The 24,636-nt window shown below is 35.8% G+C and overlaps 1 long non-coding RNA gene across 2 annotated transcripts in view; it reads right to left on the bottom strand.

Moving 5' to 3' along the window:
- Nucleotides 1-24,364: 24,364 nt before the first annotated feature.
- Nucleotides 24,365-24,636, bottom strand: part of LOC122241360 — a 57,834-nt gene continuing 57,562 nt past the window's right edge. For both annotated transcript variants that reach the window (XR_006221452.1, XR_006221450.1), the window contains one exon: nt 24,365-24,466. This is a non-coding gene — a long non-coding RNA (uncharacterized LOC122241360). The remainder of the gene's footprint in view (nt 24,467-24,636) is intronic.

Genomic DNA, 24,636 nt, shown 5'->3' with positions numbered 1-24,636 from the left:
TTTGGTGTTTGATTTTGGTTATGTCCTCCAAATGCATCTAGCCAGATCAATAACCCTTTCTTGAATCACAGCACAATTTCCTTTTCCAGAACTTCTCTCACATTGTCCCAGACCTCCTTTTATCACCTCAGAGATACTATTGCAATAAATACATTACGTGGAAGATGTGTGCTATATGGAGAGTGATCTCATAAATAAAGTGCAGCCAGATCAATCAGTTCATATCTCATATACTAGAAGGTGGTTGAATCCAATGTGAAGAGCAAAGTTTGTATTCTTTCATTTTTTCACATCTTTGTGAAGAGACAAACTCTACTAAGTTTCTGCAATTCATAAATCAGAAATACATCATGCATATTAAAGGGGAAAAAGCTATAGCCACTAACAGAAAGATACAGGCTTTCTATTTCTTCTGTTATATATTCCTGATTATACTTTACCAAATTCTTATGAGTTGAAATTTTCACTATGGCTCTTTCACTATCCTTAAAATTTTAGAGCTATGAGGCACCAGATACAAATATATGAAAATATTCAATACAAATATGTTCCTAACCCAATATGAAAGATTACAATTTAGATATTTTCAGCCTACTTACTGAATGCTATGCATTTTAAACATTGATTTTGTTCATTTTTTTTATTTTAATTCCTGCATATCTCACATACAGTGTTATATTAATTCCAGGTCTACAATATAGTGATTCAACAATTCTATACATTACTCAGTGCTCATTATGACAAGTGTACTCTTAATTTCCTTCACCTATTTCACCCATCCCCCCCAACCTTGAATGCAGTGCATTTTTAAATTAAAAAATGGGTAATGATATAGTCCCTGTCCTTCATAATAATGTAATTCTGCTCCCCCAGCTTCCAACCCCCACCCCACCCCCAATCTCACTAGAATAGAAAAAGCAGAAATGACTTTCAATAAAAAGTACCTTATTTCCTCCAAACATTGCATCAGTTCTGATTATTGAGTATAGCCCTATGGCTCATTTGTATCCAGCATTGTGAGTTCTGAGGAAGGAGCAATTAGACTTGAACAATGGGATTCCAGAACATAATGGACAATATGCCAGGTATTTAGTTTCACTATCTTCATTTCTATTCACATCTTTATGGACTGTGTGATTTTTTCTTAATTTAATTTTAGTGCCGTTATTGTATCTTCTGTTTAATTTTTTTATAGCTTGCTATAATTAAGCTTTTATTTGGAAGTCATTTTAAAACCACTGCATCGTTGTCATGGAATTGTTGGTAATATGTGATTACATTATGTTGTCTTTTGCCAGGACACTCTTGTAAATGAAGCATTATCCTCAGAGATTTTCTTGGCTGAAAATGTAAGTAATTAAAAATGTAAACAAATATTATCTGTTACATATGCTGCAATAATAAATACTTCAGTATAATACAAGTTAATGTCTCTTTGGGGATGCAGTTTAATCCTACTACAACATGTTTTATAAATGGACAAATAAATGGTTAAGCACTTAATATCATATGTACTATAGCATGCAGATGTCCAGGGCTTTTATATGTTCTCTCTTTGAGTATTTATGCATGTTTAAATAGGCATTGTCAGTCATCTTTTCACATTATTTCACATTATTCACATTATAACAATGCCAACTACAGAGATGTGAAAAAGAGAATCATTCTTCAAAAATTCCCAATTAACACCCAATGTAAATGATAATCTAGGAAAATAGGCACCCTTTGTCTATAGATTTTAGGAGGAAAATTAGTACATCTTGTTTGGAAGGCAATTTGGCAATATGTAACAAAAGCCTAAGAAATGTGGATAACCAGGGTGCCTGGGTGGCTCAGTGGGTTAAGCATTTGACTTTGGCTCAGGTCATGATCTCATAGTTCGTGAGTTCAAAGCCCCGCGTTGGACTCTGTGTTGACCGCTCAGAGCCTGGAGCCTGCTTCAGATTCTGTGTCTCCCTCTCTCTCTGCCCCTCTCCTGGTCATTCTCTGTCTCTCAAAAATAAATAAACATCAAAAAAATGTGTTTAAATTTTATCTGTTAGCTTATTTCTTTGAAATTTTCCTAAAAAACACTGAAATGTATACAAAAGAGAATGTACATGATTTTCATCACTATATTATTTCCAATATTAAAATATTGTAAATAACCTGATCACATATCTGTAGATAATTGGGTAAGTAGAATATGGTAAATCCATAAAATAGACTATTATGCAACTATAAAAGCCAAGTTACAAAGGAAAAGTAATTGACATGATAACATAACCCCTCTTCCTTCCTTCCTTCCTTCCTTCCTTCCTTTCTTCCTTCCCTTTCTTTCTTTCTCTTTCTTTCTTTCTTTCTTTCTTTCTTTTCTCCTTTCCGCTATTAAAATATAGTTGACACACAATGTTACACTGGTTTCAAGTGCAAAACAAAGACAATACTATACATTGCTCAATGCTCACCACAGTATGTGTTGATCCAGGATTTTGATGGCTACTCATTCATCTTGTTTTATTTCCTATACCTCGTGATGCAAATTGCTTATGCTATTGTTCTCAAGTGAAAAGAGTCACTAGATAAGTGCATATGTTCAGCAAAACTTAACTTAAAAAAACAAATTTTATGTGTTTTTTTTTTCAAACTACATTCTTAGACAACCCATTGATGCCATCATTTTTAGAAACATAGTTCACACTCTAGTGTTTCCTGATGCTTTGGTAGTTCTTTGAGCAGGTGAACACACAGATGTATAGCTATCTTTATCAGGAAACATTTGTTTAATGCCCACCTGTGCACATTTCTATTAAATACTAAATTTGTTCATTTTGTGTTTTACATCCTTGGAGGGTAAAAAAGTGATATAACAGCACTTTCTCATGCAACATTCTAGCATCATAAATTAGAGAAGTGTCCACAGTGTTGGAATACAATCAGGTGCAGAGCCACAGAAAGGGAATACATGAGAGGAAGCCCCCAAATCAAAGTTAAATTCCTTGTCTTAAGTGTGACTAGAATTAAATCCTGTATTCTAGTCTTTAATATCCAGCTCGAACTTATTCCTTTTTCTCTCTGACTTATTGCACACACTTTACTTTTAATATCAGATTATCACATAAAAACTCTTTTTTGTATCTTACCTGTACCTAATAGCATGCAGGATTGCTTACATTTATGTGGTCTTTGACCTTAAAGCAAATAATTTCAAACAAGGAACACATACATGAAAGGCATATAACAACTAAATACCTATGAGTCTAATATTATACCTTAGTTCTTAAAAATATGCTTATTTGTGGGGCGCCTGGGTGGCTCGGTCGGTTAAGCGTCCGACTTTGGCTCAGGTCATTATCTTACGGTCCGTGGGTTCAAGCCCCGCGTCCGTCTCTCTGTGACCCTCCCCCGTTCATGCTCTGTTTCTCTCTGTCTCAAAAATAAATAAATGTTAAAAAAAAATTAAAAAAATATGCTTATTTGTCATTAATATTTTATGAAGATGGTAATGGGCATTCACACAATTTTGGGCCATTTCATTCCACATTAGTCTTCATTCACTCTTATATAGCTCCTTATAAGAATTTCTCAGCATTTTTTTTTGAAGAAATATGAAGAAAAGTAAGGCACGATGCAAAGTAATTTACATAGAGAGTGTAAAAGTTAGGCTTCCATTTTTTGTTTGTTTTGCTTTGATTTTGAAGATTTTTTTTTTTTTTTTTTTTAGTTTTGAATTAGAAGGCCAACCGGAATTAACAACCCTGCCAAATCCTCAGGTGTCTGCGCTGGGGTTGGAAGTCCTGTGTCTTAAAACCCAGGTAGAGTAAGTACTAATTCTGTAGTTATCTTCTCCACTGCAGGAAAAAATGTAAAATGCTGCCATTAATTAAATCCTTTTCTTACAAAGGCAAAGTGTCCTTAAACAAAGCCCAACAGAAGGGATGAGTTGCTATGTAAAGAACATATGTTAGACATATAGATCTTTCAGTCTTTAGTTATAAAACCAGTGGATACTTTTTAAAGAATTATGGGAAGCTCAGTCGGCATCGTGTTTGTTGTTCCAAGGTGTAATAAGGAGAAGGAGGGCATTTTTATTAATCAGAAAAATTCTTTAATTAATTTTTTTTAAATAAGTGAAAAGAGTGATATATATACCATTAGTATACATATGACCTTTATATTGCATGTAATCGATGTCACAAATTTTTAGATCAAATTAAAAAAGAGGACAAAACATAATAAAAGTGTCTCCTATCTGTACACTATTTCTTAAACAGGGTGGAGCTTTAATAAAAATGGGACCTATTTTCTAAATCAGCAGGAAGGATTTCTGAAGGAGATAAGCTTATGGTTCTTAATAATTCAAAATTGCTATATTTTTTCAGACTCAGACCATGCATCAGACATTAACCCTCCCATCCTCTATTTCCTTTCCCCCCTTCCTTTTTGCTCTGTGGATGATAAGGGATACCAAATCAATAGCTGTGTAGAAGAAGCAGATATAACATTCCGAGAAACACTGGAGACAGGGAATAGAAGCAACAATTCATTTTTCTGTCTCAGTTTAGATTGTATTTATACCACCTGCTATGTCTGTGGGAATGGAATCTATAGTAGTGTCTTTAGACACAAACTTTCTGTTAGTGACTTTCCTTTTTCTATTCAGTGTGATAGCATTTTTTTTTCCCTGGGAAAAGTAGCCTATGGCACTTGGCTGAAGAGATGAGACTTCAATGAGAAATAGGAGACAAAGAGTGACAAATTAAAATGACAAGGCTGTCTTATAAGATTGTGATCCAGTGAAATGAAGTATTTCTGGCCCAGTCAATGTAGACAGCATTATGCTATGTGGGAATAGATTGCAAGACCTGGGCAGCCTGTATATGTCTTCGAGATAACTGAATTTGTCACTATCAACGCTCTCCCAAATTGTGTCTTTCCTGGCTTTTGAGAATAGGAGTATGGACAAAGGTGTTTCCAGAAGTCAAGTATTTAATGATACATTATTTTCCTTAAAAAAAAAAAAACTTAAAAAAAAAGATATTTTAGTAATATGTTAGTCTCTGGCATGAAATTAATCCAAGGAGAAGGCTTGAAATCGGTAACTAATAGCTCTAAAAGTAAACTTAGGCACCATATCTAGTTACATCTGTTCTCTTATTAAGTCCACCTGATAAGTGAACACATAATGTCTCCTGAGCATCAGTCCTGCCTGCTAGACATCTTTACCTGGTGTTAGCAACATCGTCCCAAATTCAACAAACATTAAACTTTGGAGACTTTCTTTAAGAAATCAGTGGAAATGCCATTGCACATTATCAGACGAAATTTACATGTAATCTGCATTTCACTGCTTGGTACAAAATGAGGAAGGAAAAGAGATAAAATGGTTATAAACATGCTTGAGTAGGAGAAAATTTAGAGTGACCTGTAATATGTCCTTCTTTGTCATCTCTTACATGTTACTTGGTGAATCACCAGATCCCGTAGTTTCTTTATAATGTTTCTTAAAACATTGCCTGGGTGGCTCTGTTGGTTAAGCATCTGACATTGGGTCAGGTCATTATCTCGTGGTTTCTGGGTTTGAGGCCCACATCAGGCTCTGTGCTAACAGCGTGGAGCTTGGAGCCTGCTTTGAATTCTGTGTCTCTGTCTCTCTCTGCCCCTCTCCTGCTCACATTCTGTCTCACTCTCTCAAAAATAAAACAAAACATTTAAAAAAACTAAAAACAAAAAAAACATGTTCCCCCTTTTCAATCTTCCTGCTTCCTTCCTAACCCAGGTCCCCATTTCTTTTCCAAGTAAGAAATGTGATTCATTCAGGGACTCTAATCATGTTATAAAATACTTTCTTTGGAACTCTGAGAATACATGAGAATTTTTTTTTTTCCTTTCATCAAAGTTCCTTTGATTATTACACCATTTATATTATGTTAAAAAAATTGGGGCCATCCATGGTAGGCTTGTTGTCTATTTTGAAAATAGTCCAAGATTTCTTGATGATTTGAGTCAAGAAAGTTACCCCTTCCTAAAGTAATGAATGTCTTCATTTGTAGATATGTATGTTTTTCATCTTCTGGTTGGCCACAAATTTTTAGTTGTTTCAAGTTTACTGATGCAGTTGTTGCAGGATTCTTTACTTCAATGCCCAGCTTCATTGTCTCACCACTTTGAAGAATGAAGAGGTGGACAGAGAATAAAATGAGCAGCAGGCAAACGTTTATTAGAGTATAAGATTAGAAAATAAGAATAGTATAAAAGCTCTCTTTACAGAGAGGGGCCATTCGAAAGTGAATACCTCCGGACTATAGGCAAGGGGCTTTGCTTTATAGGGTTTTGGTGGCACCCTCCCCTTCCCCATCGCTGCTTCTCAGGTTCTACCCTTATTGGCTTGATAACTCTAGGGGATGGGTTTTCCGTTCTTAATTCGCTCCATTCCATTGTGTGAGGAATCAGGCCATGGTTATACTGTCCCTTGTTTAACATAAGTTTTACAGTTTACTTATTTTAGTTAGGCATTTTGATTGTCAAATTCCTGGGGGGAGCTGTGGGGGAGTAGGCGGTGTCTGTTACATTCTTAAAAGGAACCTTACAACCCAGGGGGGTTGATCAGGAACGTTATGACCGAGGGGGTTTGGGCTTTGATTGTAGTCAAATGCTCCAAGCATTGTTTCAAAATATGTGTTTTTCTGCACCCCACCCAGACTCCTTGGGTCCTAACCTTTCCCTCTCTGCCTACTTTATTCTATCTTTCCCTATCATACAATCATTACAAAATGTAGAGGATGGTGTGCTTTTTTGTTATGTGACAATTGTAGAATGGTCAGATTATCATTGTCTTTACTTAAATGTTATGCCCATATCCCCCAGTAAGACTGTTCATTTTTTTAATTCATTTATATAGTGTGAAGGATATTTTAGATGCTTTCTATTTTCTGAAACCAAACTCTAAAAAGTTTAGATAATTACTTAAAAAGTTGAATAAATGAGTGATGTCAAACCTGATTGTTGCAGAAATCTTAGACTCCCCCCAAATTGAGGCTCCTGGGGTCTGTCTTTCATACCCAACCCTAGGAATGGGTTATAACAATAGCCTTTTGGATGATGCAGAAGAATTTGAGTGGAGCAGTGTTTTGTAATTCAGAAACACAAAGGAAAAGTTACAATGAGAGCTATCACTCTTGGAAACAAGAGAGTCCCTTATGTTGAATCAGGAAAACTTCTGTACATATTCCCATAATATGAGAAAATAAAACCACTTCTCAAAGTCCCCATCCTTATGGTCTTATTTTTGAAAACTTTAGATTGTTTTACTCAATTCCCATTTTTGGATTTTTCCAATGTGTTAGAAAAATAAAAGGTAAATTATAAAATGTCAAGACAAAATTTAAAATACTCATGTAAAATTCAAGACCCAAATGTGGCTCATTTCTCAGACACATTTATGTAAGAATCAATAAACATAATCTCTCTTTGGTAAAGTTAGTGTTTTTAAATTGTAAACTGCTCAATATACAATATTTCCTCAGGAGCAATGGAAAGAAAAAAGGTGACTTACTTCACCATCAAAGATAACACTATATGAATGAGCTCAATGGTGGTCATTGTAGACTCAACCGGACTTAAGACGAATAAACAATTTCAATAAATTGAATTAATTAGGTGGGGCTTAAGTGTGCAAGCAGTCTATTTTCTGAAATCATGTACAATAACTTATTCAAGAAGCGCTGGTGTATAATTGCCTGAAGTCAGAGGATAAAAAAGAGAAAAAACTGAAAATCCATTATGTGCGTGTTAACAGTCTAACTAAACTAATTAACTGCCATCTGAATTTTCACACCTCTATTTCATGATCTTTCTTGTCTCAAACCTCCAAGGCTCAAAAGCAACAAATAAACGACAACAAAAAGCATGTGGAAGAGAACAGTATTCACTATAATGTAAACCATCCCATTTTGAAAACCATTGATTCTTATTTTTTCCACCTTCCTCTGTTTACATTGCCTGACCAACAACCTTATCATATATACTCTCTCTATAAACTTATGTATCCTAATCAGTTATGTGCACACAAATAAAATGAAATATTTTTATACAGCTGTCAACTATGTTATGTGTATAGCTACTTTTAAATTTAATATCAAAATTAGAATTCTTAATATTCTAGAAGTCTAGGATTCCTAATATTCAAACTTTTAAGATAATTGAGTAAAAAATTTCAAATCAAATACCAATACCCAGCTCTCTATATTTGTTATGCAGTTTTGAAAATGTCTAAAAGGCTTTCTTTAGTTTCTATCTATATTTGAATACGTTGTTACAATCCATTGGTTCACACACCTTCACTAACTGGGAGCTACTCTTTTATATTTGATTTTTAAAGAAAGAGACATATGAAAAGGAAACAAGTTTTCTTTAAATATCTTTTTTTATAAAGAATTTTTTACGTTTATTTATTTTACGTTTATTTATTTTACGTTTATTTATAGAGAGACAGAGCACAAGTGGGGGAGGGGCAGAGAGAGAAGGAGACACAGAATCCAAAGCAGGCTCCAGGCTCCAAGCTGTCAGCACAGAACCCGATGCAGGGCTTGAACTCATGAACCATGAGATCATGACCTGAGCCGAAGTCAGACTCTTAACCGACTGAGCCACCCAGGTGCCCCAGGAAACAAGTTTTCTTAATTGAGAAGTTATGCTTATGTAACAGGAAAGTGACCAACAGCCAACAAAAATCAAAGACAAAATTGCTATGTTGAACCATGTGAAATCTCCAATATTTGACTATTTTTGTCTTATGTACATGTTTATTTAATATGATCGAACCAGATTTAGGTCTGAATCAGAATTACTCATCCTGTACATCGCAGATAACGGAGGCATAATAATATAATTTAAGATCTCCCAAAAGCCCTCAAATTTTCATGACTATTAATGTTAAGATGCCAATTTTTCCTTGGAAAATTTGAAAAGCATATTCTATTTCCAAATATAACACTGTTCTTTAAATCACTATAAAAATGTAGTTTATTGAATTTTTAATGATTGACATGTTATTCTCTTGTAGAAGATATTCTGATGTTCAACAATTGGTTTTATAGATACATATTTTATTGTGATTTTCTTTTATACTGTCATTAATTCAATTTAATTTACAAGAAGAGATGATATTGACAGTGATAGTATTTTACATTTCAATAAATATATTTTATTTTCAATAAAATCAAATTACATTATATAATATTTGTAACATGTAAAATAGCATAATAAATAATATTTTACATTGATTATTTCTTTATAGTTTAAGAAACAGTTTAGGGTTGTAAACAAAACTATCCATAAAGAGTTTTCTTGGTTCTTAATAAAATTTCTTCTCTTGATAAGTTTTCATTTATGATTTATGAATAACACTAAATCTGAAATTACATATCAATTTAAATAAATTAAGGACTCACAAACCACAAATTATTTTATATTCTAAGAGTTGAATCTGCTAGTAGTCAGTGTCATATTCATGAACTGAAATTTTTGAGAGTGATTAGACCCTAATTTTCTTGTACTGCAATCCCTCTTTCATGCTCTTTGGTGTACAGATTGTCTGGGTAATTTCTACAGTTGAGTTCTGACTATGAAGTGGCATTGAAGTTCAGCAGGACCCATTTCCTGTATATATTCATGGCTGGTTGTGCAATTGGTGAGAACACTCAGCTAATGAATCTAAGGTCATGAGTTCACTACTGGGTGCAATTGTTTGCTTTGTTGTAGTCAAGGGTTATGGATCACACCCTTCATCACAAATAATTTTCTTGCACATGTATGTTACTTGTCACAAGAGAGATCCATTTGCTGGATTTTGGGAGGATCAAAGCAAATCCTTATGCACGGGTGGGAAAATCACTCAAAGGCCATGTCTCCACAAGGCTGAGTCACCATCTTCCTCACCCAGGATTCCTGCTGTTGTATGCTTTATGTTCACATGTTCTCCACACTCTCCTGTACCCCTCACAACAAGGTAATAACGGGATTTTTCCTTTGGGGAAGAGAACCCCTTCCTAATTATGTTCTGCCATCCGGCTATACCCATGGTTATGAAGGAATGCATGTAACAGTCAGAATTAACTGTCCTAAATCCTGTTCTTCCAGCCTTTCTGTATGGATTCTGAGTTTTACTTAAGAACACAAAATATCTCAAATCAAGAGTCAAAAACTCAAGCCCAGGAATTTCTCATCCAAAATGAAGGAAATTGTAAGAGTCAAAAAAGAAAATTTCCTTTCCAGTATTTATGAAGTCATTTAATAAAACTGTGCTTATTTTCAACATCTACTCGCTTCCAGTCTCTAAGATGTAATCTCCGGATATAGAAATAGATATAGATATAGATGATATAGATATAGATATAGATATAGATATAGATATAGATATAGATGATATAGATATAGATACATATATATATAAACACAGAGAAAAAATATATTTAGAATATATATATTTAGAACTTGGAAATATTTACTTTTGAAAAGGTAAACAGAAAACCAACAACATGAAGGAAGATATTTTATAGAGTTTAGAACTAATATCTATTCCACTGGATTTCATTTTCTAATAGTTTGCCTCTAAGTATATCCATTTTTCAGATGTTAATAAAATTTTAAAAGGCAGTCACTACTAGAATGGAAATCTCCAAATGTAAAAACTAATAATAGCTGCAGACCCAATAATAATATATAAATAAGGCAGAGAATATTTACAATAAAATTTCCAAGGTTTCAAATAAGAGTATTAAGACACTATCAACTAGGTATGTCGATCTTGCAAATTCTATGTAAATGTTAATGATATTGTGATATTAAAGTGCATAAGGTTTTCTTATACACACACATTCCAAAAATGCAAAACAGGGCTGTAGTTTACATCAGTTAAAGAACTTTTGTAAAATAAAAAGAGAAAGGAAAACTAGAAAAATGGGCAAGGAGATATTAGTAGTACTACTAGTAAAGAGAGAAAAGCAAATTAAAATAGCAACACTGTACCTACAGTGATAGGTTACAGTACTCAGTGAAATTTAATGTGCAGATATGGGTCTACAGTTCTACCATATGGGTCTACAGTTCTATTCCTGAGTACGTATGCCATCCAGAGAAACTCTTGCTTAGGTTCCTAATAGGGTATGTAATACAAGAATGCTTACTTCAACACTGTGTGTGTGTGTGTGTGTGTGTGTGTGTGCGCGCGCACATATGTGTGTATGAGTGAGTATGTGTGTGTGTGAATTGGAAGCAATCTAAGGGTCCATCAGTAGGAAGATGGGTAAGAAAAGTGGGGATACTCATAAGCAATAAACTAGAAGTACATAGAGGAAGAGGAAATCTTAAAACTTATTGCTGAGTGAAAAAAGGAAAACAAACAAGAAGACAAAATGTTGGGGCACTTGGGTGGCTTAGTCAGTTAAACATCTGACTTCGGCTCAGGTCATGATTTAACAGTTTGCGAGTTTGAGCCCCACGGTGGTCTCTGTGCTAATGGCTCAGAGCCTGGAGCCTCCTTCAGATTCTGTGTCTCCCTCTCTCGCTGCCCCTCCCACACTCACACTCTGTCTCTCTTTTCTCTCTCAAAAATAAACATTAAATTTTTTTTAAAAAGGCAAAACCCAGAAAAGTAAAAAGCAAGGACAACAGTATAATAGGTATTACATAAAAGTAAAAATTCCAATATACACCTAGAGATCTTTCTAAGTATTCTTACATATCCTTACAAATTTACTTTTAATGGGAGTGTGTACATAGTAGGAAGAGGAAAAGGGAAAGAAAAATAGGGATGATGGAGAACCACTAAAACCAAAATAAAACAGCGACACACATTGAAGAAATGGGATAGGATCAGGTGCCATGAGCTGACGGATTTAACTTGTTCTTTGCATCTGAGGTTATACAAGAAAAGAAAATGGAGGAGGAGGAAAGAAGAGGCAGATGAAAGACAAGAGGAGAGGCTCAAGCAAACATGCTAATCTTAGTCTTCCTGAATCACTAAGGATGTAATTTTAGGTAAGTCTTAAACTCAAAGCAAGAGTGAAGTCAGTGTTCTCAGATGCCAGTGCATTTGGAGAGTTTAACTGACGCTTTCCACAGACACACTGCTGGTTCTCACTCGTCAAATGCTCCTTACATCCTGGCAATGATAGTCTCGGATTTTATTAATTCGGAAATTGTTTTTCTAATAAGGCTATTTGTGTGATGACATGCCCATGTCACTTCGAATATATTTGGTGAACTATTAGAATCTTAAAAGAGTACATTGGGTATATTGTGTTTGATTAGAAAAAGTGCCACTGATTGCCCTACAGCTAAACTCTTTATTAATTTGTACCATGCAGTTTCTAGTTTGAAATTCATAGGCATTTAGAAAATTAATCCTTCACAGAGAAAGGATAATTCAGGTGGTGAACTTAGTAGAAGGAAGGCCTTTTGGGTATTTACTTTGGACACATTATTCCCAGCAGACCTGAATGAAGGGTTTTCTGAACCATTTGCTGCAAAAATCCTTTCGGTAAGGCAAGTTCAGACGTTGCCTTCATCAGCTTATGGAAGGTGAATAAATCTTGCATTTACATAGTGTTTTGCATTTTAGCTTTAAAGTGCATTACATAGTACACTTGACTTAAGTAGGTAGAAGTAAACAATGTCAGGGGCTGGGGCAAAGCAACTCATGGTACTAACCACACCACAAACACACACACACACGCGCGTGCACACACACACACACACACCACCCATTCAGTGTTGACAGGAAGATTATTCACCAAGAAGCCAACTGTGATATCACAAGCATATGATTATAGGCAAATTTTCTGCCAGCCAGCTATGTAAAATCTTCAACTTGAATTACATTCTTGGTGATTTTGGTTTGATTCTCCGAGGAGTTTCATGGCATGAATGTCCAAGTGCAGAATTGAGTTTGGAGCATAAGTACATGAAATAAAAACCTGGTTGCCATACGAAAGGGAGTGGGATGATTAAACTCACATTAAATAACATTATTTAACAGTTCTATATTTCTTTCACACAACTCACAAGACCAAAAATAAATTCACAGAAAAATTATAAAATCAGTGTAAATCCATCTGGAACCATTGTTCACAGGGTGATTATCTCTAAAATTTTTTCAGAGTACGAACAGGTAACACTTTGGAACTCAGTTTCAACTAGAATAATGTGGTTGCATACTACATACATTTATGTATATACCTACACACTCATTTTTCAAAATACACCACAATGACAGAGATGCATATACTCCACATGTACCCATGTGTAAAGTGTATACATATATATACCAGGATGGCTTCCTGTAGAATAAAAGCATAAATGTAGGTGAAACTTGAATTTGACAAACACAAATGTATCTTCAACTTTGCAAGCAATTTATCCTCAGTTGTCTAAAGAAAAACAGCCAGGTACATTTTTTCAAGAAAGCTTTGTTCATTATATTACCATTGTCCATGGTGACAAAAGTTCTTAGGAAAATTACTGGATGACATTTGATAATAGTTCTCTTCAAGTCCGTGGTTTCTCCTTTCTCTGTCAATATATTCTAATACTGTGTCTAGAGCACAGCGTGAAGAAGCTGACTTTGTGGCTGATGACGATAGTAGCCACGAAGAAGCTGTTGGCAATTCAAAATTCTCTCCCAAGCTGAGGAGAGTGACCGAGGATGTTGATTTCTTCTGTGTTGTTGCTGTTTTCAGAAAAATAATTGGATCTTAAAATAACAACAAAAATAAGAGATAAAAATAAAATAAAACAACAATTCCTAATAAGGACCTACACTGGGTTCTGGGAGGGTGTGTACATATAAACTAGTAATTTGAACAAAGTTAGGCAATTGATTGACATGACCTGGAACATACAGCATTCAAGGTGTGCCTGTGTGCATTTTGACTACTCATTAGGAATCGTTTCTGGACTGCATATAACCTCCGTGCCTTTAGCTAAGTTATATCTGTTAATATCTCTGTAGAGAACAGAGGGTCCGGATTCCTTTCTGTTAATGAGGTAATAGTCAAATATGACAAACTTACCCCCTGCCAATCTTCATGTCTAACGCTTGATTTTGTGATGCTTTCTTAATCTTTAATTTAAAATAAGCCAATAGAGTCGACTACTACTATTATTATATGATCTATGATTTTCATAAAAAGGCATCCTGGGGAAAGGGTCAGTTTTAGAACGAGGTAGGATATAGACAGTGGTACACTCAGGCCCTAGGGCCGTAGCCCATCTGTGGCCAGTTCTGAACACATTTCTATGGCCTTTCAGTCATAGCCTCTGTGCTATGCTGGCAGGTTTGTAAACATCTTTAAAATAACGAAGTAGGTGAGAGAGGTGGAAACCAGATTGACAGGCACACCACCTTATTATCGTTTATCCCTGATTTAAAAAAAAAAAAACAATGCCCATATTAATTTTCACAGCACGTATAGAAGAACAAAAGGAATGATTTAAATGTCTATTAGCACCTATTATCTGGGACTACATTAAGGAGGTGCTGGTCAGCTTGGCTTCATTTGTCCTCCAGACGCTGCGGAGATGTGAGGCCAGGCCAATTGAGGTTAAAGCAGGCAGGGAACTGGTACAGCTGGGGATCATTAAGAGTGATCAAGGGCCAGCCAGAAGACAAAGTCAGCTGAAAACAAGGCTGAACGCTCTTCCAGGCAGAGCTGGAGAGTCATGTGCACTCAGGAAACAGCCTAACCCCATCCCGCGAACTTTGTTGATTTAATTAGATTTTGTTTAAAATTCCAAAGTAGGAGCAGCATGGTCAGCTTTGATGCAAAACTTGGCAGGGGAAACTATCATTCATTTTCAAAAGTAGTCTTATTGAGGCATTTAAGAAATGTTCAAAATCTTTGTCGTGGTTAAAAAAAATGCACTAAAGCACACAAATGTCTCCTGGCTGATAAAGTCTTGTCATCTTTCCTTGACCGATTAATATATAGATTGTGGATTTTATTGTGAGCTTGTTCATCTATGCGCATTTAATTTATTGGCTTTTCCTCCCGTCTCTGTCTCACATTTCCACTCCTTCAACAGTACTTTCGTGATGACTTTCTGAATAAGTTATTTGCTCTCAAATCCTTGTCTTGGAGTCTATTTGGTGAAACTAAATCAAGATGTACAAATCCCAGGAATTACTTAAATTTCATCTTTGCCTCACAGAATCACACCTGATAATACAGGCAAAAATAGTTTTTAATAGTAAAGTGATACAAGTGGAAGTTATTCAAAGACCCCCAAATTTGTCTTTGTACCCATTATAATTTGCCGTATTATAAACTAGAGGAGGAATTTAATAAACGTCTGTGGAAAAACGTTAGAACTCTGATGCTTACTTGGATATGTAAAATATTTTCAGAACTAAAATCCAGGTTTACTGTTCTCATAGGCACACATGGGCAATGCTGCTACAGAGCTCTTGCTTCCTCTGTGTTTCTATGAGAGTAAGGGTGTGACATGAAACCAGGGGAGGAAAGGCAGTGGAAGGCGCAGATAGTATCAGCTAAAACTAGGTCCTTGCCTGTACTAACCTTTGCCTACAAAAACATAGCTCTGAGGAAGACAAGGAAACAAACAAAATTCTGAGTCCCTAGTGACCAAATTATTTTCCAAGCCTAGGTTAAAAAAAGTAAGATAATGAAGGAGAAAAAGGACTCAGTTCATTCCCAGTATTTTCACTGTGTGTGTGTGTGTGTGTGTGTGTGTGTGTGTGTGAGAGAGAGAGAGAGTTTTATGAAGTCCTAGAAATTTCATCTCTTCTAGAATTTGCCTGTGTAAGCATAGCTTACACCAGTGACTCTCAAACTTGTGGTCCTCAGCCACAAGTATTATCATTATCTGAGAGCTGTTAGAAGTGGAAATTACTTTTTTTAAAAAAATCAATGTTTATATATATTGCAAAATGATCATCAAAGAGATCCAGTTAATATCCCTCACCATACAGAGTTACCATTTTTTTTCTTGTGATGAGAACTTTCAAGATCCACCCATCTAGCTACTTTCAAATATGCAATACAGTATTGTTAACTATAGTCACCAAGATGTGAATTGCATCCCCATGGCTTACTCATTCTAAAGTTGGAAATTTGTACCTTTTGATCCCTTCACTCATTTCATGGACCCCCCCAATGCACTGCTTTACACAACCAATGGTCTGTTCTCTATATCCATGAGCTTGTTTTGTTTTGTTTTTAGGTTTCACATATAAGTGAGATCATATGATATTTATGTTTTTCTGTATGACTTATTTCACTCAGAATAATGTCCTCAAGGTCCATCCATGTTGTCATAATTGGCAAGATTTCATTCTTTTCTATGGCTGAATAATATTCCATTAGATAGATAGATAGATAGATAGATAGATAGATATGTATATATATCTTCTTTAACCATTGCCATCAATGGATATTTTGATGTCTTGGATATTTTTCATGTCTTGGATATCTTAAAAGACGCTGCAATGAACATGGGGGTGCATATATCGTTTCAAATTAGTGTTTTAACTTTCTTTGGATAGATATACACAAGAGGGTTGATAGAACATATGGTAGTTCCATTTTAAAATGTTTTGAGGAAACCCCAAACTGCTTTCCACAGTAGCTGCACCAATTTACATTCTCACCAACAGTGTTCCCTTTTCTCCACATCTTGTCAACACTTGTTATTTCTTGTCTTTTTTATAACAGCATTCTAAGATGAGGTGATATCTTATTGTAGTTTTGATTTTCATTTCCCTGATATTAGTGACAGTCAGCCCCTTTTCATTATCTGTTGGTTAATTTGTCTTTTTTGGAAAGATGTCTATTCAGATCCTCTGCCCATTTTTAAAACTCAGATTGTGTTTTTTGCCACTGAGTTGTATGAGTTCTTTATATATTTTAGATATATGACCCCTTATCAGATATGTAATTTGCAAATATTTTCTCCCATTCAGGAGGTTGCCTTTTCATTTTGCTGATTATTTCCTTTGCTGTGAAGAAGAAAAATTCTTAAGCCTCATCACACATCTACTGAATCAGAAGCTCTGCGCTCAGGGCTCAGTAATGTGTATTTTAACAAACCTTCCAGGTGATTCTGACATTTAAAGTTTTGGAACCTCTGGCCCACCGTGATCTCTTTGGATAAACTAAGAATGCTTTTGATTTAAAGTGAAAGTTCTAGAATTAATCTAGCCTTTAAATTTCTGTTGTACCAAAGCCTGCCTATTTCTGTTTTTAGAGCATCTAAAATTGAGGATCTGAGTTACATTGTCCAAGCTTCTGAGTGCCAGAGCAATAGGAGGAGGAACTCAGGATTTCTAGGAATAGCACATTGGAAAGCACCAGGTTCTGCATAACCCAGCGAGGGTAAGGAAGAGCGGAAGCCTATACACATCTCCCAAGGAGGGCAAAGCTAAGTTAGTGATGGGGAAAGTGGGTCTCTCCCAAATGACCTCTGCAGTGCTGTCTGGATGGAGAAAGAAAGGTCTTGATGATGCACAGCTTCTTTCCCCAGCCCATCTCAATGATACTCAAATGTATCATTTCCTTGGGAAAGAACATCACTTATATTATTCCTGATATTGGTTATATTGCTTGGTGAAAGTCCTGGTGTGACCTCTGTGAATGGTGACTTCCAACATTCTTAATAAATATTGACTCTTAGATAAATAGCAATCTCTATTTTATTTGGAAAGTACATGCAAATTGGATATAATGGAAGTTTATTTGTATTTACTAGTGTGTTTGTTAACGTGTTTAAACTCAGTTAACATGTTTAAACTCAGTCATTCCATGGCCAATTTGATGTTTGTACACTGGGGCATTAAACTTGGGACTGCATTAGCATTTGGGATCCTCACATTAAGCTAAATGTGGGAAATTGAAGATGATGTGAAGGAGGAAATAAGTAGAAATAACCATAAGATTGCAAAGCAGGCTAATAGAGGAAAAATAAGGAAATTCAGATTAAATAATTTAGAGAAGGAAAGACTGAAAGGCAGCCTACCACTTTCCCTCAAGTTTATGAAAAATAGTCGTTAGTAGTTTATCCCCTTCAATGGCAAGAATGAAAAGGATAAGTTTAAATGACAGTGAGTAGGATATAGGTTAACTAGAACAACCTTCTTGGAATAAGGATTAACACAGACATGCCTCATCATGAATGGAATTGGACTTCTTCAGTGGAAAATTGGGCAGTGAGTTGAAGAGAAGGAAGCCAGAGCCTTATCATCCCTGGTCCAGGAGTGGGAATATTGCTGTGGATTCCCACACTTAGAAATATGGCGAGGTGTCATGAGAAGGGACCAGTTTTACTTCACAAATGGTTCAACTTCGGTTATTCATGGATGCTAAAAAGGTATTTACAGTCTATAATTTACAAAGCCTTAGAATCAATGACCTACAGTTAGCCAAATCTTCATTTTTTAAAAGAATTTAACCAGTATAATTCACCCCATTTCCAAATATAGATTATTTGAAATATGGTATATTCTCTCTTTGAGAAATTTTCCTTTTTTAAAGCCAAACTATTGAATTTTGTAAAACTGTAAGTGAGATCTAAGGAAACTGATTAGGGTCCAATTAGCTCTTTTATCAAAAGAAGTGCTCTTCTTATGAAGGAAAGGTTTCGAACATTCATGTCTGAGAGGAGGATCTACAGATCCTCACTGGCATTCAAATCCATAGAACTTTTAAACTCAAGAGAAGATTTGAAATATGGTGCTTATATTTCAACTGTTTTTTATATAATAAAGGAGTTAGGGGTTTAATACATCAATATGAAATTTCATTCAATAAGAAAAATATTTGTCATTTATTGTGTTTTAAAGTGAAAAAAAATTAACGTGCGATTTCTCTAGCAATTCCAGGTAGTATGACATATTATATTATCTGTGTATGCAGGAGGGGGGCTAGGTATGTGTTTACGTGTATTTATGAATGCACACTGCATGCTCTTATTTCCTATATAAATGATTATTTTAAAAAAAGAATCTCGTGGGGCACTTGGGTGGCTCAGTCGGTTAAGCATCCGACTTCATCTCAGGTCATGATCTCACAGCTCGTGGGTTCAAGCCCCGTGTTGGTCTCTGTGCTGACAGCTCAGAGCCTGCAGCCTGTTTTGGATTCTGTGTCTCCTGCTCTCTCTGCTCCTAACCCACTCGCACTCTGTCTCTCTCTCTTCTCTCTCTCTCTCTCTCCCTCCCTCTCAAAAATAAATAAACATTTTAAAAAAAAGGAATCTCATAAGAAGAGTAATTCCAGGACATGATTGATGTAGAGGAAATCTTAAGATCTGATAAATGATGGAACACTGGAGAAATCTTCATTCAAGGTTACTTTCTTAAATCCTCAATTTTTAAGTAGAGAACAGTCTTGTGTTAGATAACTAATCGGACAAGTATAGAATCTAAACTATAGTGCTCCACCTTTAAAAATAATTGGATTTCAAACTGACAGACTTATGAACTTGTATTCTGCAGTTTTAAGAGTTAACACAGAAGTATTGCATGTCAATTTAGACAGTAATGATTTGAATGTGTTCACAATTATCATTGCATTATTTTACTAATCTTTGCACATCTGTTAAATAACATTTACAACACAACTATATAAATCCATTAAATAGATAAATGTTTTGATTATCTTTTATTGTTTATATTTTACCTTCAGGGATTCATTACGTTGACTATACCTTTCAAAACATAATCTACAGCTTAATTAAGCCTTGCAGTTATAAATTTTGAGCCAACATATTAAGAGAGAAGTTATTGCTTTTGGGGGTACAATATTACTAATGAATGTTTTGCTCTGCGACACCACTGCTGGTATAAAATTCTGAGTCTATCCAAAAGAAACTGTCCTTGATTTCACTATTCAGAGATCATAAGTCAACTTTTTATGTACTATAAGCTTCTTAGGAACAAAATCCAAACCTATTGATGGCTGAGTAAATTTCACAGCTTGTAGAAAAGACACATATCATTGTAATGTGTGAAATTTTAATCAAAAATGTTATGAGGGAGAAAGGTAAACTGACTGCTATAATTAATGTGTTCTGACACAGAGATTTAGCTGGCACATTTGTGGACCGTGCTGTGCTCTGTTAACTGTTCCACTGCTTAAGGACTGTCAGAGTTAGGAGTTCCTGTGCTATGGTTCCACCACCGGACACATTTTCCGAGAGCGTCAGCTTTTTCATGATTTGAAATTTAACGTCATTTCTTCCTTGGCTTTGCTATTAATGTTTAGTTAGGTGTCATGGGTGTCTGGTGATAGGGTATGTTATCTTCCTTTTCAAAGCAGCTTCACTTACAATTAAACTATAGAAACATTGCTTTTAAAATGAATGACCTTGTGTTTTGTTTCTCTGCTGTTTAAATAGTATCCTATGTCTTAAAGGTGAGAGCGCTGAGTAAAACTAATTGAGGTAATGAAGAAATTAGGAACCATATCCTCATGTAACACACCCGAGTATTTTCATATTTTTCCACATATATTTCACAATTAAAGTTACGTGGTCTCTCAAAGTAAATAAAATACTTCTCCATTAGGAAATAAACTCTGATTTTTAAATTGTTTTAAATGTTTATTTATTTTTTGAGGGAGAGGGAGAGAGAGACAGAGAGCAAGTGGGGGAGAAACAGAGAGAGAGACAGACAGACAGACAGACAGAATCCGAAGCAGGCTCCAGGCTCCGAGCCATCAGCACAGAGCCCAACAAGGGGCTCGAACTCACAAACCATGAGATGATGACCTGAGCCAAAGTGGGACACTTAACGGACTGAGCCACCCAGGTGCCCCTTAAACTACGATTTTTAAAAGAATACTTGCCGTGTATTTACAATTTGGAAGAATCATCAGATTCATGAACTATTGGTAAAATGGTGCTAAAATACTCTTTCATGCCAGACACCGAGTAAGATGGTAGGTTTCACGCCAGACGCGAGATTAGATGGTGGCTCTATATTTCAGAGAGATTCTTCTGAAAATTATAGATTGGGTTCCTGGCTCTGCTGTGTCAATCTACTTGCAGAGATCTACTGCAAACTCTCTGAGTGCACCGTCAGTGTGGTTGTGCAGTAGACAAAAGACATACCTGAAAGGGGAAGACAGATACGCCACTTAAATTAAATAGGAAATGAATTGGCCAGCAAGCTGGCATGTCTGCTGAGACAAATCATGGACAACATGTCTCTCAACAACAAAACTTATTTGTTTTCTCTTGCCAACAGATTCATCACTGCCCAGGCAAAACAGGCAAAATACATTAGTGTCATGGTAAACTGATAAAGAGAAGTGCCTCAATCCAGCATCCTCAATGGTGAAAGTCTTAGGGCAGTATTGATCTGTGTTATATAAATCTTGTTTTCTGTCTGCAGAAGTGAATCAGGAATGACCCGTAAGGTTAACAAACATTGTAATGTCTTTCAGCTGGGGCAGATGCCTGTGAGTTCCACACATTGTATTTGGTCAAGTTCCATCTTGTCATTTTACCGCCAAGAAGCTTAACTAATTGCTGGCAATCATAAGAATGTTTGACGGAAGGAGAGAATTCCTACGATTTTTACCCTCTCTCCCACCCCCTCTCTCTCTCTCTTTTTTTTCCCTTAAGTCCTAACAAGCAGTCAAAGCCAAGTAGCGGAAAACAATCAACACTGAATTAGTCAGCAGGAGTCTTCACTTACTTGAAAGTTTATGTAATTGGCATGTCATGTTCCTACATTGCCAAGAACAGACCTGATTAAGCTGATGCACTTTGTTTCAGTAAAGTTTGACAAAGAAAGCTTCTCCTCCTTTTGAGTTACATGTCGGGGTATGTACTTACCATGATTTTCTTCTGTTCATAAGGAACCAAAGGCCAAAAGTGTACTCTGTGAGCTGATGAAATAAAAATTGTCACCAAATAAAGGCCTGACAAAATCAGTGTTTTGGGGAAAAGGGAAGACAATATTGATGGTAAAAGATAATCATCAATGAAACGAAAATGTATGAGCAAAAGTACAATTACCCATGATAGCCTGCTTTATTTTATAAACAGAGCACTCTTAAAGGAATGGCAAATTCAGTCTTATTTTGTAAGGGGGGGGTTCACTTGACCGTATACACTTTCTCCACGTGTGGTGTCTTATCCTTTTACTTATGAAAAATGGTTCCTGGAGCCTTAACAAATTTTTACAATGGAAGCTCTCTTTAGAGACTAACCAGCCATCTGAATTTTGTCTGCTAACTTTTTTTTACAAAGCTGTATTAGGCTGCGGTATGGTGGATTTTGCCCTTATTTGGAAAGTCAGCTTTTGTGGTGAAAAAACAAATGCCTAGCGTTCGAAGAGACTCTATAAAGCTTGTGATATTTTATTTGTATTTGCTCACACTAGTGTCCCCTTGTCATAACCCTAAATCAAATGGTAGATTTGAACTTGGCTTAGATTATTAAAGCTACAAGACAGCAGTTACTGAGGGAGCTGTCCACGCATCTATTACGTCATAGTTGACAGTATAAAGGCAAGATTCAGGGAACTAATGGAGTTTCTTTTTCTTCTCCCCTTTTGTCATAGAAAGGTCAAGCTAGTTTTCAACATTTTTATGTATGTCATTCTCAATATAGCAACAGAATCTCTTATGGAAAACAATGTAAGTAAATGTCTCCACGATGCTACTAGTCACCTGATCAAAAGCCAATGTTGAAAAACACTTCTAATGACTGTCTCTTATGCATCAGTGCACCTACTAATGAGCTGCCAGAAAAGGCTTTGTAAAGCTTTGCTAAGATAGAGCAGGAATGTGAGAAGCCTGAGATATAACTTCCCTGCTGTGATCCCTGCCTTTCTACTAACAGGGAGCCTAGACTTGGAGCTGCTAATGAGCATGCTGGAGAGAGTGTCCAAACCAATGCAGGCTGGAGACAATTCACCTGTCTGCTTTCAGATCCAGGGTATGATGCATGACAGTAAGACACCCGGTAGTAGCTTTTCTTTAAATAATTTAGATATTTATTGATTTTCCCTCTCTACCCCCATATTTTTATTTAGCCCCTGCATTTTACTTTCCTTCAGTGATTTCTAGCACCATCAGAGAAAAAAATAAGAATTATTCTTTCTATCGCCTTCCTCCCCCACCCACATATATATGAGAAATTAATGTCATCATGTCATATAATAGCAATATGGAATACCTAATTAATTTTTCTGTAGGAGAGAGAAATATGTGCTTTTCAGAGGTGATATTTATAAAATGAGGCAATTGAAATCAATAGCTTTTTAAAAACCAAAATATGGCTTATTTGAATTAAAGGGATTCAAAATATGGCATGTATTTTGACACTTAAAACAATATACAGCATAACTTAAAGACTTTTCTCTCTCTAGCAATTCCTGTTCAACATCTTTATCCATAGCAAAACCCAGCAAGATCTTTATAAAGAACGCTTACTTAACTTGGTTTATAGAAATTCCTGGCCCATAAATGAAATAGTTAACTGCAGGATACCTTTCAAGTTCAATGCTAAGCTGTTCACATTACAGGTTTTGATGCTATGCTTCCTTTGAGTTTTCCTAGAGGCTATTTTACTAGTTAATTTTTTTTTTTTTAGTCAAACAAAATTACAGAATACACACTGTGTAATTTCACCAATTTGCAATGCCACAGTTATCCCAGAAAGAGGATCAACATCCCTGTCCATTAATTACAATCCTGACTATCTTCTAGCATCCCAGGAGGCAGCCCATGCAGTTCAGATGGGCTAGTGCTATCTGTCCCTTCCAGTTGCCAATGTTCCTATTTTCCACAGCTCACCCTTGCTTTTTCTCAGGTTGATACAACATGCCATGGGAAATCGCAAGCTCCGTGGCAACTGGGGAGATAAGAACCTCGTGTGCCTCGGCGGCCCCTTTTATCCAAGCATCTCCAAAGAGCTTTATAGAAATCTATTTTTTTAATCCTCTGGATACCCCCGTGAGATAGGTATTAGCCTAACTTCACAACTAGCACAGTGCAAATCAGGGGAGCATCTACCTGCATATCAGCCCCTGAACCCTTCTTGCTATTGGATATGGTGCAAGAAGAGAGCTTGAATTCTGAACCCGTTTCTGACAACGCGGGGAGCGAGTTGGAGTTTCCTGTTAGGAAAGTTCTGAATTCTCATAAAAGGGGGCTGGACATAAATACCTCTTAAAAAAAGAGTGAAGAAAAACAGAAATATAAATAATATAATAAATGTTTGAGGTAACAGTTGTATTATAACAGGTCTGATCTGGAACTTTGTCACCAAGAAATCCTTATCTTCTCAAACTTGGTACTCCAAAGTACATTTTTTTTTAATTTCTTTATTTGATAATCAAGTTGCCACAAGAGTAAAAGCAAAAGTAGGGGTTAACCAATTAAGGTTTTTGAGTCAATCTCAACTCAGTAGAGAGCTACCCAACATGCAAAGATCACCTTCTTACTCTCAGGAAACGTAGAATCTAAGAGGAAAGAGAAAAATATAGTTAAGCTCACCAACATAAATGGCATGCTCATCATGAATATAACCTGCTACTGTTAAAAGTTATCTTTTGAGAATTTTACTATCTGTAGTGATAGAACATTGAATAAAATGTCTCTTTTTATCATGCTGTTTGTGGAATTCTGTCCT

Source organism: Panthera tigris, chromosome C1 (genome assembly GCF_018350195.1).
Source record: "Panthera tigris isolate Pti1 chromosome C1, P.tigris_Pti1_mat1.1, whole genome shotgun sequence".
NCBI lineage: Eukaryota > Metazoa > Chordata > Mammalia > Carnivora > Felidae > Panthera > Panthera tigris.
This window is presented reverse-complemented; position numbering and strand designations above follow the sequence as displayed.